This window comes from Hylobates moloch, unplaced genomic scaffold (genome assembly GCF_009828535.3).
Source record: "Hylobates moloch isolate HMO894 unplaced genomic scaffold, HMol_V3 SCAFFOLD_16, whole genome shotgun sequence".
NCBI classification, from domain to species: domain Eukaryota; kingdom Metazoa; phylum Chordata; class Mammalia; order Primates; family Hylobatidae; genus Hylobates; species Hylobates moloch.
In genome coordinates, this window is record NW_026652291.1 from 7,893,825 (window position 1) to 7,903,829 (window position 10,005).

Below are 10,005 nucleotides of genomic sequence, written 5' to 3' on the forward strand. Positions count from 1 at the left end.
ACGTGATTAAGAAGCAAAGTTACTCAGGAGACCTGGTCACACAGGATGGATCATATGAGGACTTTGGCCACTGTGAGTCATCCCAGAAGCAGGGAAGCATATAATCTATGACAAGCCTTCTTGTCTATGTACCTGGCACCATCAACCTTCAGATGTCCTTAACTGAGACCTGGGCACCTCTGCAAATATTTCCTTTTCCTTTTTCTCAACACCCGTTTTATATTTAGGTAGGCATTGCCATTGCTTCTGTTACAATTTCTCTAATATGTCTTAATTTAGTGATGAGTAATTTTTTAAAAGATTTATTAACATATAATTTATTTACCACATAACTCGCCTTATTTAAAGTATGCAATTCAGTGTTTTTTCGTATGTTCACAAATTTGTGTAATCGTTGCCACAATCTAATTTTAGAATGTTTTCCCCCACTAAAAGAGGTACTCCCAAATGTATTAGCAGTCAATTCTCATTTCTCCCATTTCTCCACCCTCACCCCAGCCCTACACAACACTGATCTACCTTCTATCTCTATAAATTTGCCAATTCTGATCATTTCTTATAAACAGAATCATGAGATATGTAGCTTCTTTTACTTAGCATGATGTTTTCAAAGTTCATCCATATCATATCATATTTCATTCCTTTTTATTGCCAAATAATATTCCACTTGGTTGACTATATAACATTTAATATACCCATTTATTAGTTAATGGATATTTGTGTTGTTTCCATTTGGGGGCTATTATGGGTAGTGCTGCTATGAACATTCTCATATAAGATTTTCTGTGGACATTTGTTTTTGCTTTTCTTGGGAATACCTAGGAGTGGAGTTGCAGACTCATGGTAACTATGTTTACCTTTTTGAGGAACTGCCAAACTATGTCCTAAAGTAGCCGTGACATTTTGCATTGACACCAGCAATGTCTGCATACCCTTACCAACACAGGTTACTGTCTTTTTTATTCTAGCCATCCTAATGGGTGCGAAGTGGTACTTATGGTTTTAATTTGCATTTTCCTAAAGACTAGTGGTGTTGAACAGCTTTTCTGTGCTTATTGGCTATTGATCAATCTCCTTAAGAGAAATTTCTATTTAAATATTCTGCCCATTTTTTTTAAACTGGGGTATTTGTCTTTCTATTGTTGAGTTGTAAGAGTTCTTTATACATTGTGGATGTAAGACCCTTGTCAATATTTTCAAGTATCTCTTAGCAAATAGTTTCTCTCATTCTGTGGGTTAATCTTTCACTATTTTCATCTTCGATTAGTGGCACAAAAGTTTTCCATTTGAATGAGACCAGTTTATCTTTTTTTTTCTTTGCTCACTTGTGCTTTCCATACCATATTGAAGGCACTGTTGCCCAATATATGGTCATGAGGAACTATGCTTATGTTTTCTTCTAAGCATTTTATAGTGTTACTCTTGCATTTATGTTTATTTCCATTTTGAGTTAATATTTGTGTAAAGCATGTGACTGAGTCCAACTTCATTCTTCTGCATGCAGATGGCCCATTGTCTCAGCACTATTTGTTAAAAAGAATATTCTTTCCCCATTGGCTGGTCTTGATGCCAATAATCAATTGACCACGGATGCAAGGGTCCACTTCTGGATTTTCATCTCAGTTCTATAGATCTCTGTGCCTACCTTCATGCTGGTGCTTAATAAATTTTTCACATGCCTACTAGCTCTGTTTAGACCAAGGGTTGGTGAATTGCAGCCCTGGGAATCCAGAGGCAGATGAGTTCTCTGGGTCTACTTAGACAAGTGGTTGTCTTTTTCACACCAACAGAAGAGTACCCAGGGAGCAACTTCCAAATCGTGTACATCTTGATGTCTGTCATTCCTCGTTAAAAACACTTACAATTTTTCCCTTTATCCTGAAGGAAAATCCAAACTTTAGTAGGCTTCATAAATCCTCTCATAATATGGTTGTGGATTGCTTCTCCAGGCTTACACTCCAAAGAAGATTGCAAAAAGATGGCCGTTCTGCATGGAATGGAATTCTCTGCAGAAGACACAGAAAATACGGGCACACAGTCAATATTTTCTACTTGGAATCTGGGATACTTGCTTTGCCCAGTACAATGTAGCAAAACTTGGTGCTGGACAGATTCTGAGTTCAGACCTCAAAAAAAACATACAGGCTCTGATTTCTCTTTTACAACCCTGACAAGTCAGAATAAAAAAGCCCGGGATAAACTGCTGGATGATTGGTTGCCATGCTGAGAAGATAAGAGGCACCGCAGCTGACAGCAGCTAGCTTCCAGAAAACCTAGCACCTGTCTTCAGATGCATGAGTGAGGCCGAGCCAAGATCAGCTAAGTCTGGCTCAAATTAGCAGAACTACCCATTCCAAATCTGAGCTCATCTCAGGTCGCGGACCTGCAAAACTGTGAGCCAAGTAAGTGGTTTTTATTTTTTACATCATTAAATGTCAGGGTGACTTGTTACTCAGCAAAAGCTAACTGATATAATCCTCTTAACCTCACACCATTTTTTTTTCCTCACTGTGAAGCTTTTGCACATAGTGTCTTCTTTTCTTAGAAGACCTTTTCCAATCTCTTTATCTTTCTACTCATCCTTTAAGCCTCTTCTCTGAGGAGCCTTTCCTGGTGCCCATACTGGGGTAAGTCACCCTTTCCTTGAGCCCCGAAATCTCCCTAGGTTCCTTCTAGCACTGCCTTGTCACCCTGTGTTTGACCTTCTCATTTATTTGTCATATCTCCTCCCCTGCAGACAGCAGAATGTACCAGCATGCATAGCTGAACTTCATTACTGCAGGCCAAGTGTCGAGATTCATACTTGAATATCATAGGAAGGTAGATGTAGACATATCACCTAAGCTTGAGAGGTCAGGATAAACAGCCCGGAGGATATGGCCTCTGGAGAAATGTTGAAGTTGGTACAACCAAGTGTTTTCCAGGTAAAAAGGCCCATGTGAAGACCTTCAGGAAGGACAGAGAGAATGCCATATTTGAGGACTGGAAGGCATTCAGGTTTTTGTCTGATGGGGTAGAGCACAGGTAAAGGCCAGGAACGGTCAGGAGTCACTGGCAGACTAGGATCAGCTACCTGGATTAAGTCAGCCAAACCTCTCCTTCCTTTCAGTTCTCTCTGTTTTCTTTATGCTCGTTCTTTGGACAGAATACAGTCATTTTGAAAACCTCAGTCTGATTCCACTAGGCTAGGACGAACTAAAAAGTCGATTCAGTTTTCAAGTGGCTTCAGCAAGCTCTTCTTTTCCTGGTATCCAGGCCAGTGGCAAAGATTTTCTTCCCAGATTAACAGGAGGGAGAGGACAGGCATGGCCCAGAAGTGTGTAAATAGAGCACTAAGGTTAACAAAACCTGGGGAGCTGACTCTCTGCATTTGCTCCGGTGTCTGGTGGGGCGCGGGCTCCTCTCCAGGTGGTACTAATAAAATGAGGCTGGGATAATGGGATAAAAGCCCAGAAACATAAAAGCTGCCTGGAGGGGAAAGGGAAGAAGAGGTGGGGGGATACCTTCCTCTCAATGTTAACTGTTCCCGCATTAATCAGATTCAAGTATCACAAATTGGTCTTGTCTGCTCTTCCAGGAACATTAAGGGAAGCCGCAACTCCAGAGTCAGGGGTCTTTAAAGCAGGAACAACCCCTTTAATCAAGTGGCTTAGCCTCTCCTGAGAGAGGCAGAAAATGTAAGGCCCAGAGAGGGGCAGTGCCTTGGGACAGTTTGCACAGTGAACAGATGCCCTTTGCTTTCCTTAAGTAGACTGTAAGACGGCTGAGGGCAGGGACCTGATTTCTGGACTAGCTTCATATCACCATGCCTCGCACACTAGTGGTGTAGATGGAAATACAATCCAACAAAGTGGCAAATGACAAGGTCATCTCATAGGAAGGCAAGGGTTGTAAATGAAACGAGTGAGAGCACTGTGAAGGTGACTGGGCAGGGAAGCACATTGTGTGGTGTTTAGAATGGGAAGGACAGGGTAGGGTCAAGCTTAAAGGGTGAACGGGAGCTCAGGGAATTCTTAGGTCTCACCAGCAGGAAAGGAGAACCCTAATACCACATCAGAGGAGCCAGTGTTAAGCTCTGGGGAGGGGGGGGTTGGAGCCAAAACAAGAAGAGAAACCAGGAGGAAATGGCTGCTCAGAAGTGCGACGAGCTGGTAGACCAGATGGACCAGACATCTCAGCTGGGAAAGCCCCAAAGATGAATTCAGCATCAATACTAGGATGGTGTGAGTTTAAGATTAGGAGAGGTTTTGAACTGACTCAGGGGACTCAGCCCTCAGACCACTTTTACAAGAGCCAAGGTCCAACGGCACCAGGACAATTAGTTAAGACTGAAGAGGACCTTTGGGGGACAGAAGCCACCACCAGCACAAATAAGGAGCAAGCAAGGAAGAGAGGAGTGGATGCAGATGCAGCCCTGATGGATTCCCAGGAATGACTTTTGTTTGCATAGATACCTCTTTGGAAGAGGAGAGCTCCACACCCCCGCACCTCTTGAGGCCTATAAGAAGGTGAGTAGGAGCCCATCTGGACCTACTGCTGGGCACACTTCCCAGGTCATGGAGCTTCTCCATACCTTAGAGTCCTAATTCACATCAGGTAGATGATGGCAGGACCTTTCTCACAGGGCCATTGTTGTAGCTAAAGCAGGTAGAATAGGACCCACCCCAAGCATGAGTGATGTGTATGCTGATCATCTGACACTCGACAGAGTATAATTCTGAGAACTAAACTTCACTCATATCTTACTTTGCATTATTGCCAAGCACTTAAAACATATTCTCATTCAATCTCTATTACAGCCAATGAAACTTGAGACATTTCCTTTTGTCTATTTGTCAGCTGAGTGCCAAGGCCAAGAAAAACAGTGACCTGTGCCTTCATATTCTAAAGTAGCCACAACCTGGTTCTGCCCTCATCAGCCCATCAAATACTCTTGGCAGCCTAGGAATTTTTTGGAAAGAAGGCTGAAGAATGAAAGCCTCTTTGGAAACAGTCACTGGCATGCAGCTTTCTGGTAACCCTTAGCAACTGAAGAAGCCTCAAGAGAATAATTAGGGGGAGTTGATGTGTGTTCCCCACCTTTGGGGGTGATAGGGACCATCATATGACTTTTACCTATAGAAGTCTAAAGGTGGTAGACTGGCTGAAATAGTGTAGTGTGGCACAGCAAAGCCAGGTAGCAGCCATCAGAGCCACCTCTTCTTCTAGAAACTCTTGGTATCAGCCAGAATAGCCAATAGGAAGATTCTGGCTTTGGGATGCCCAAGGGAATGTTCTACAATGGTGAGAGGATTTCAGCATGGTGAGTATGGAGAGACCTCCTAGAAATTAAGGGCTGACTAGACGCATAAAAGGCCCATTAGAGAGGCCATCATCCCACCATGGGACTACCAAGGGGGTCTCCAGTAAGATCTCTGAGGAACCCACAAAAGCATCTCAAGAAGAAAGAATTACTTTTGAATACAAATGCCAATGTTTGGCTGCAACTGTACCAGGTATACGAGGCTCTATGGGTACTACCATTTCTTCTGTACCCACCCTTCAATGTGGCCCCTTTCTTAAAGGGCCACACATCCCGGGGAGAGGGAGGAAGACATGGAGCAGAAGGGGTTAGAGAGAGGAGAACTCATGCCTTCTCCACTGCTGGCATTTCTGTTCATCCAACCCAAATTTTAAACAGGATGAGGATTTTATTCAACTGGACGACACATCTTAACAATTCCAAGACAGGAATAGAGAAGAGGGACCTGACATAACATAAAGGCAAGAAAATTACAAGAAAGAATAAAGTTGCTTCCTGCCTGCACCTGACCTAACAGAACCCATTCATGAATTTTGGTATACGAATCAAGCAGGCTGTGCTAGCACCATGGTCCAGAGAAGAAAGCCAAGGCTTGGACAGGTCAGCTGATTTGCCCAAGATTGCACAGGCCAGAGCTGCAGCTCCGTATGCAGATCTATCTGCCTCCAGGGACCATGCTGGTAATGCCCAGATGTATACCTACGGCAGTTAATGTGGAGTTAGCAAGAATGGAAGGGTTGAAGCTACAAAAGGCAGTGTGTACGCAGCAGAGCAGCTTCAGTTTTGTAACGCAGAACACAGCCTGTTTATTGATGATCCTCTTCCTAAGTACTTCCCTCATGTTTATGAAATGATGTGTGGGTGCTGCCCCATTTTTAATGACTCCTTATTTACATAGAGCACATTATTTATGGAAGCAGAGATAGTGCCATTGCAAACCCATTAGAAAGCAGAGATAGGAGGAAGGCATTGTTCACTCCCCAGCTAGGACAGGATTCTAATTACTCAAGAGCTCACCCCTCCTCGCTGTGGTACCGGGCTCAATAAATAACACCCCGTATGGAAATGGTGCTTGATGTAAATTGTGACTCGGTCCACATAAATTGATAGTTGGCTGGTGAAGAGCTTCCAGCATTTGGCAAGAAAGTGAGTAGCAGCCTGGGAATTTGAAGACCCGGCTCCTCAGTGACGGCAGCCCCCATTCCTCACTGCACACTTCTCAGAAACAATTAACATTTTTTATTTAAGTAATAAGCTCCAAAGAAGAGCCGTAGCTGGAAGATAATAGCCCTTGTGAAATCATGAGGTGTTTGGAGGTGAATCTATGGGCACTTCGCATAATGAGACGACCATCCATGGATGCCAATTTTCATAGAGCTTTTCAGTGCTAATCGTTTTTCCAAGAAATAATTCTGAGAGTCCAAGGTGGAAGCTGAGCTTCAAAGGCTAAATTGCTCAAATAACTTTGGAATTCATGAACTCTCAGGAAATGCTAGCTGTGGAACCAAAGAGGCTGTCATTTGGGTTTGTTAAGAAAATACGATTAGCTTTCTTCAAGGAGAGATGGGTGGTCCTTCTGATGTGGGACTCAAGGCTACGAGACCATTCTGTGCTTCTGGGAAAATCAGCAGCTAAGGTGATGATTCAAGAGCCCATTCCCCTTACTCAGAAGGCAGCAACTGGTCCTGTCCAAACCAGTAGCAGAATAATTTCGGGAAGAGGTGAAAAGTTGTAAGACTCGGTATTATGAGGAAAAGGGAAGTCCCCTAAAAGAACAACAACATGTAAGTGAAAACCCAGAAATGGACCCCACACACCCCGAGTACAGGCTATGGGGACTGCCCCAAGTGTTGCTGTCTGCTACTCTTCCCAGAGGAGGCAAGGGGAGCAGAAGAAAGACTTCAAGTTTTGCAGTCCGCAGAAAACTGGACTTGACTTCTGTTTCTGCTACTCATATGCTCTGTGACCATGAGCATGTGATATAGCTTGTTGTTGTTGTTGTTGTTGTTGTTGTTGTTGTTGTTGTTGTTGTTTGAGATGGAGTTTCCCTCTTGTTGCCTAGGCTGAAAGGCAATGGCGCGGTCTCCGCTCACAGCAACCTCCGCCTCCTGGGTTCAAGCGATTCTCCTGCCTCAGCCTCCCAGGTACCCAGGATTACAGTCACCTGCCACCATGCCTGATTAGTTTTTGTATTTTTAGTAGAGATGGGGTTTCACCATGTTGGCCAGGCTGGTCTCGAAATCCTGACCACAGGTGATCTGCCTACCTCGGCCTCTCTAAGTGCTGGGATTACAGGGGTGAGCCACCTGGCCTAGCCAGCTTTCGTCACATTATTTGATTCCTTTCAATGAGCCAATTTTGATGCCAGCACTGGAGATACAGGTGTCCTGGGCTCATGAAGTTCAGTGTGTGTCCTAAGGTCTCACTCAAGTCACACACCCTTTCCTATTCAATCTCCTGCCCAAGAGGCTTGGACTTTTCTCCAGAGGCTTGGTGCAACTCACACATATTGTGCCAGTCTAGGGCCGGGGGCTTCAGCCTGTTTTCTCATGTATATTTCAGGACAAGGCTTCGAGGGAAGTATTATTAATTCAATTTAATTAAGCCCACTAATCAAAGCTGTGGAGTAGCTTGAACAAGGCCCATGCTAGTTGGCAGTAGAGTAGGTCTCTGGCTTCCCATTGAGTGCTCTTTCCTTGATACCCCATGAGTCCTGGGCAGAGCACCAAGCAGCAGCAGCTACTCACACATGCTCGGGCCAAAGCCCCTCATCGCCCAGTGAGCTGAGCAGAGATGGTAGTGCAGAGGCTGAGAGCCAAGGTTCATCGTGCTGTCTACTCAGTGCTACCCACTTGGTGGCTAAGTCAGTTCCTAGCTGGGCCTCACTTTTCTTCTCTTTAAACTGGGCTTGGGGAGACCAATGACTGCTGTGTTCAGTTGTACACATGAACCCCTGGCCAAAGGGAAAGTGGTGGACAGAATCTAGCCCACTTTCCGCTTGCAATGCTGGGCATCCTCATGTGGAACCGAGCCTGCCCAGAGGAAGGAGCAGTCTTTCTGTAATTATCAAAAGTTCTACATGTGCTACTGGGTTCCCTAGACAGGAAAAAGGATCTCCATATTTCCTCCCAATGCCTTTTGATATCTCCAGAGTGCACAATCCTGGGAGAGAGAGAGAGAGAAATACAAAAGCAGGAGGCCACCCCCTGGCCCCGCCAGGGTTAAACTGAATTTATCCCCATGACGTGCATTTATGTGTCTGTTGAGGCAAAGCTGCACTGTAGAAAGAGCACAGGCTTCAGGATCAGTGAGCTCCAGCTGCACTCCCAGGAACCCACCTCCTAGCTGCTGGAACTCAGACATCAGAATGACTGTTGTCCTCTGTCACAGCCAGAGTCTACTATGTGCCAGACCTGCAGGATGTTGGTGCACGTAGTGACACTCCAGCATCACCAGCCCTCTTCTCCCCTCATCTTGCAGAGCAATGAAGGTACTTGGCTACCATGATAGAGTTGAGAAGGAGTTGCTTGCACCTGGATGAGGATTCAGGTGTCTCCAACCTAAAAGCACTTGCTCTTGGTTGCCCTGCTCTACCTTGCCCAAGTGAGAATAACCCTGCTCTTTCCCATTGGTTTCTTGTAATGGTCACAGTGGTTCAGCATCTCAGGTCAGACCTGGGTTTAAATCCTGCCTTCTTTAAGTTCTAACCTTTTGACCTTAAGAAATCACTCAGCCTCAATTTCCTCACCTTTGAAATGAAGACTACAATGAAGGTCCCTAACTGAAAAGCTTATTGTGAGTATTAAATAAAAATTATGTAGCTATACACAGGTCATAGGCGCATGGTAAGAGCTCAATAAGTGTGAGATATTATTTAGCAGTGGTTGAAATGACGCCGGTATTACGTAAGTTCCCAGTCCAGCTCCTCTCGTACTGTGGGTGCTCCATGATTGATTATCAGCTTTCTTTCATCGTGGAAGAGTAGAGAGGGATAGAAGAATGTTCCAGTGGAAAGTGGAGAAGAGAGACGGCACTTGGGAGCCAGCAGGCTATGTCTTCAGGAACTCAGTGTTGACCTTCACTGTCATTTAAACTTTCTGATTTGTCCTTAAAGAATGTCAGTGCCTAGATTTTGAAGTGTTAACAAAGTGTTTCAAAGTGTGTCTCCCCAAGTTCCGTGAATTACTGGTTAGAGAACACTCTTCTAGCAAGCTTCCCATTCCCTTATTCACGCTCAAGATCTATTACTTGTACCTGGGAACCTGGGTAAAGAGGCCTGTCCAGGTGGTTCTTTGTCCCTGGGGGGTGTCTGACCCTCCCTGATTCCTTTCCACCTTCCATATGCTCCCCTCTGACTCACTTCTGTTGTAGCCAAGAGGGCAAGTGTGGAGAGGTTGTTTAAAACAACCTCTCACACACACCAAACCCTATAATCAACCGAAGTGGTCATTTGATCTACGTGGGAAGGCATGCACTCCCGTCGGCTCCCAGGCACCAGGAAGTGACACCAGCAAGCAGGAAAGCCACACCACTAATAGGAATAACTGCCATCTGTCACTGGATGCCTGCTGGTCACCAGGCATTTCACATGCACTGTATCATTAGTCTTCACAGCAAACCCTGAGGGAGGCCTTACAGGCTGTGTGTTACAGATGAAGGAGCGAGGGTCAGCAGGGTGAAGGAACTTGCCCGCATCCTCCACA